Genomic DNA, 5,941 nt, shown 5'->3' with positions numbered 1-5,941 from the left:
TTTTCATTTAGTTTTTGTCCCCATTTTTCTACTCATTCATCCATACACTGGATAAAGGGAATGCAATCCACAAGGTTTTCACAATCACCTTATCACCCACCCCTTGTAATCTACATTGTTATACAATCGTCTTCAAGTGTCAAGGCTACTGGGTTGGAGTTTGATAGTTTCAGGTATTTACTGCTAGCTATTCCAGTACATTAAAACCTAAAAAGTGTTATCTATATAGTGTGTAAGAATGTCCACCAGAGTGACTTCTCAATTCCATTTGAAATCTCTCAGCCACTGAAGCTTTATTTCGTTTCATTTTGCATCCACTTTTTGGTCAAGAAGATGTTCTTAATCCCATGATTCCAGGTCCAGCTTCATCCCTGGGAGTCACATCCTGCATTGCCAGGGAGATTTACACCCCTGGGAGTCAGTTCCCATGTAGAGGGGAGATCAGGGAAATCAGCAAGAAACAAAAGGACAAATACTGTATAGTCTCACTAATATGAACTAACATTAATGAGCAAACTTTGAGAGTTACAACTGATAACACAGACTACCAGGAGATAGAAAGAGGGTAGAGATCAGGCATGTGATGCTGAAGGACTACAAAATGTTCAGCAGGATTGATTTCATAGATCCAGAAATAGATACCATAGTACTGTGTGATGGTAGCACAAAATTATAAGCACACTGAACAAAGAAGTCTGTGAGTAAAGCTGAAAAAGGTGGTACAGAGGTATGTATGACACCAGAGGTAAAAATAGATGATGAAGACTGTAACTTGGCAAAAACGAGTGGCCAATGACAGTTACTAAATGTACAAATATGAAAATATTCTCACATGTGGGAGAACAAATGAAACGTCAATCATGCAGAGTGTTGAAAAGGGGATGGTTAGGAAAAAAACATAATCAAAGCAAACTGGAGTCTATGGTCAACAGTAACATTGTAATATGCTTCCATTAAATGTAACAAAGGCAATATACCAAAAGTTAAATGTGTATGAGAGGGGGATATAAGGGAGAGATATGGGATTCTTGGTGGTGGTGGTGTTTTCTGTACTTACTATTATATTGTACTGTATGACATTTTACTTTTCTATTTATTATCTTTTTTATTAGTCACCAAAAAAACTTTTTTGTAATAATCAACATGTTCAAGTGCTGAATGTGGTGATAAATGTACAACTATATGATGATACCATGAACAACTGATTGTACACTGTGGATAATTGTATGTTATGTGAATATATCTCTACAAAACGGTCAATTGTTTTTGATAAAATTACTATAAAAGATCTCTTAGCTGCCAAAATATAAGCCAGGGAGCTGTCTTCTGCTCTAGTGGTGGAGTAGAATTTATTGAGTTAAAATTATTTAATTTTATTAAAGTAAAACTTGCCTTCTTTTTACATTTTATTGGTGGTGGAGCAAAAATTTGGTTTATTTACACATATTATGAGAAAAAGTTAATTTGTTTCCAAGATCTAAACAAATACAGCACTACTTGACAAACCCAATCTTATGAAAAAAGTGGTCTGAAAAATAACTCTCCAAAAGCTAAGAACATTAAATTATGGCCATTTCAAACATAGCTGAAACCAGAATTTCCATACACTGCCCAGCCGCCAGGCAGCCAAAATAAAGCCAAAGCACTAAATTGTTTTCTTTTGGGCAAGCAAAGAAAGAGGTAGTTCCCTATTCCTTTCTCTTTGATTTAGAACACATATTCACCATTTACAGTAAAAAACAAAAACAAAAACAAAAACAAAAAACATAAAACAAAAACCAAAACAACAAAAAAAAAAACAGGATGGGGTGAAGACCTTCCAGGCCAGGATTGGTGCACCTCTGAAGTGCCTGCTGTGAGGGCAGGTGTGAATGGTTTGGTTCTGGTGTCCAGCAAGGATTCTCACAGGTAAGGGGTTTAGCCTTGGCCCTGGGGGTCGCTCCTGCACCAGGCGCTGCCATGCTTGGTTTAGTGGGCGCCCACGACTGAAATGGAAAGGCCCTGACACACCCAACTGGCTGCAGTTGTTTGCTGAGAATGGAGGGTGGGTGGTGCTCTCGGCACCAGCCAAAAGAATTGAGGAAGGCAAGGGGACACCACGCGCCTGGCAAAAGCCTAGAGCACCGTGTATTCCCAGGCAGTCTCCCATCCAAGTACTAACCAGGCCCAACTCTGCTTCAAGTTTTCCAAATCAGATGAGGCAGGAGCTTTCACCATGCTATGATAGCAGGTGCTGCCTGTTGCTGCCAGGAGCCTCAAGTATCAGTGCTGCTGTGATTGGCTGCCCAAACTTGCCAAACTAGCTGCTGGGGCTGCACCAGCCAGTGCGGGTCTCCCGGACACCTGGCACTGCTCGCCGCTATTTTGAGGGGGTTGTCTGTGCCTTGGGACCACCAGCCCAGGCCATTCCTGCCTAGTCCATGTCATTCCCGACACAGTCCACCTTAACCATAACCCCACACAGCCACCCAGCACAACAAGGTTACCACCATAGGTGCCTGCCAATCCCGGGTCTCTGCTTTTCCCCAACCCCTAAACTGAACCGCCCATGACCCCTGCTGATGGGCTGTGTGGCAGTGGCCATCCTTCCCCTGGGACCCTTCCCCGGGGACTCGAGTGCCACCGAGCTCTGCAAGACCAGATCATCCCTTGGGACTTGACAGAGAGCGCCAGGCCAGACCAGGGGAAGGAGGCAGCCTGAGGTGTTTGGCCACCTAACTCACAGGCATGTCTTCCACCTACAGCCATCCCATTGCCTGGCCTCCCCTCCCAGTGTGTCCCACTGACACACCCATCCTTTTGCCCCTGGGACCATTGCATTCCTGCCACTAGCTGACCCGGTATTAGCACAGGATCTGTCCCTCGGCCCTTAGAGCCATCTAGGAGCTGTCTTACCTGGAAGCGGACTTGGCCATGAGGGTCCTCCCAGGCACGTCGCCGCGACTTCATGACGCACACACGTCCAGTCCCCTGAGCATTCAGAGCTGCCGATCTCATCCACTGTCGCCCAAAACCCCAGCCATGGCCTGGGACAGTGGCGAGCAGATCGTGGCCTTGGAACAGGCTGTCTGTCCAGAGGCATCCTCCTGTGGCGGAGTAGATGCCCTTGGAACAGGCAACTGACATCTGTCTTGACTGGGCAGATGGCACAGGCTCTGGGACGAGAGGTGAGGCTAGTGAGTCACGATGGAATTCCCTGAGTAGTGGCCGCGGCAGCTGCGGCAGGGCAGGTGGCGGGCACCCTGCCAGACAGTGGGTGGAGCCTCTGGCACAATTCCCTCCACTGGACCATCTGCTGGCAGGTTGATTCCAAAAGCCCTTGAGGCACAGAATCTGAGGTCCTCGGACTTGCAGTGCTTAGGGGTGGATGCTGCCCCACCACCCCTGCCCACTCAAGCCCTTGCCTGCCCCTCCCCAACCCCATCCCCTACAAGGCACCACCCGGGGTCACACTGGATCCTGTCCCAGAGCTCCTGAAAAGTTGCACACCATGCCCCCCTGGTTGAGGATCCACACACTTTCCAAATTGGGTGAAAGCATTCAGGCCCTTTGAGGAACCCCTGCCTGTTGCTTTTCCCACTGGGCTATCGGTTGGGGGTAGGGCAAATAGTGCACTTCACAGATCACCCAGGCAACTTAGCCCTACCTCTGCAAACCTCACCTCTGGTTCAGTGACTCTGGGATCCGTTTTTTCAGCTGTTGTCCACCCACTTGTCTCCAAGGTGGGTGACAGCCAGCTACACAACCTGCTGTGCTCTCATCTGAGACAGGAGATCTGCACTCACGGTAGACCCTCTGTCAGCCTGGGCCCTCCCAGCACGAGGCAAGGGAGTCCAGGTGTGCTGCTGGGATAGGGGCCAAAGGCATTGCAGGTGGGCTCTTCGAGATTGTTGGTGGCTGGTGCATTCTCCCAGGGCAGGGTTCAGCTGAGATGGCACCACAGCTGCCAGCACTGAATCTGTCTGCTACCAGAAGTCCCTTCCTGCTGGCCACCCCTGCTGCTTCTACCGTTGACTAAGCAGCCACTTCTGCTCCTTTGTTTTTTCCTGGCCTGGTACCTCCACTAGGTCTTTCTGCTCCCACCCAGCCCCTCAGGCCACATCTCCATGTCAGGCTGCCCCGTCCCCACTGAGACATTTGCACCCACCTCTGTCCTTGTCAGCACCCTCCCCTCTTCTGCCAACTTGACTTTGAGTCCAACAACAGCTCCAATTCTGCGTCATTGTTATGGGTTTTTGCAGGGTTCCCCTTGCCCTTAACTTCCCAAGGGGCATCCACCCCCAGCCCCTCCGGTGTTTGCTGCTGGCTCTGTCCGCAGTGCCGCTGGCCCCTTGGTATGAGCAGTCCCCTTCTGTCTGCCCTGAAAGGCTCCCTGCCTCCAGTGACACCAGTTTATCAGCCCCTCTGCTCTGTCCTCTGGCTTTGTAAGTGGGCTGGCCTCCTTGGCTGTCCTCACTCATCTGTGCTCTGACTCTCTGCTGCTGGACCCCACCAAGTGCTGCGCCCCCTAGCGGTCCCCCACTCCACAACTGGCTGCGCTGCCAGGTGCCTCTCTCCCTGCCACCAACTCGGCACCCACCCACCTGCTGTGCCTGTGCAATCGCCATTGGCTGCACCCATGTTGTCCTCAGCAGCAGCGCTTGTGAGTCTTGGCTCCTTGGCCATACCCTTGTGGGGCGCAGGCCCAGGTAACTCAGACCTGCACATCCTGCCACCCCCACTGTCACAACCTTTGCTGTTAAGATCAAAGCTAAACCCAGTAACCTCACTCCTTCGGCCTTCAGGTTCCGTCTCACCTGCCTGGGCCCTGTCCCACCTTAGGGTGCCAGGGGCCTTGGGGCACCGCATACACGCTTTACCTGCTTGCCTTAACCCTGCGATGTCAGGGCTCCACAGTTTGAGTTCTCCCTGGGATGGTTCCAACCCACTTTCCTTTATTTCCCTCCCACGACACGTTCGGGCCACCACCCTCATGCCAGTGTTCAGGGCTCTCTTCCGTTCACGTCTTTGACCAGCAGTTTCACTTTAGCTGGCAGCCCATCCCTCAGCCCGTCAGTGTCTCTTGCCGGGGCCTTAGCAGCCATTTTGTCTCCCACCACGGTGCCCACGCCGGCCCCTCACCCCAGCTCCAGGGCCGCAGTCCTCTCGGACCTGTCTGCCTCCCCACCGCTCTCGACAGCGCCTTTTGCCCTCAACGTGTCCGCCGCTGTCTCCTCGGTTTTCTCGGTCACACAAGAACTGCTGCCACCTTCGAACTCCTCCTACCGAAGCTTGTCCATCTCTGGTGCACCCAGCGTCACCCCTGCCCTCCCTCCCCAGGGCTTCAGGAGGCTTGCACGGTTGCGGCAGCACGCCTGCCGTCGCAGCCACCGCCTCATCCCCAGCTCCAGTCCTCCCAGGGTCCGCGTCAGCGTTCAGCTCCAACTTCAACTCCGCTCTTGCTGCAGCAGCCGGCTTCTAGTGGGGACCTGAGGCCTCAGGTGGCTCTGTGTTCCCAGGCCTTCTGTCCCTCCCTGGCATCCCGGGCTGTTCCCAGAGCCCCTCGCAGTCGTCTCTGCGGGAATTCCAGCGCAGCGAGGTGTCCCAGCCAGCGCCGTTACAGCAAGTCCATTCTGACTCTGCTCTGGAAAACTCTCCAGCTCAGCCTGCCGGGTTTCCTAGTTACCCTTCAGCACCAGAAGCACCATTTTCTCTGCAGTCAGGCCTCTCCCAGAGTGGGTGGCAGTGAATGTGTTTTCATGTTGTTCTACCTGGGAGCAGCACCAGGACTGCCGGAGAACTGCGGCTGCGGCGAGCCTGAGGGGCCAAGTCGGGAAAGGGTCAGAAGAGGAGAGTCAGGGTGCGCTGGGGAAGTCGTGATAAAATTTAAAAATCATGGTTGCATTTTTAAGAACAGTTTTAGATAGGTACACTCCCTATGTAAATAAACTGACAGTAAACT

At 51.6% G+C, this 5,941-nt stretch overlaps 1 pseudogene; it reads left to right on the top strand.

Moving 5' to 3' along the window:
- The first annotated feature begins 2,913 nt into the window (after positions 1-2,913).
- LOC119545113 lies at positions 2,914-5,728 on the top strand (annotated as a pseudogene).
- Positions 5,729-5,941: the final 213 nt, after the last annotated feature.

This window comes from Choloepus didactylus, chromosome 10, assembly GCF_015220235.1.
Source record: "Choloepus didactylus isolate mChoDid1 chromosome 10, mChoDid1.pri, whole genome shotgun sequence".
NCBI classification, from domain to species: Eukaryota; Metazoa; Chordata; class Mammalia; order Pilosa; family Megalonychidae; genus Choloepus; species Choloepus didactylus.
The sequence above is the reverse complement of the archived record's forward strand: the minus strand, read 5'-3'. Positions and strand labels throughout refer to the sequence as shown.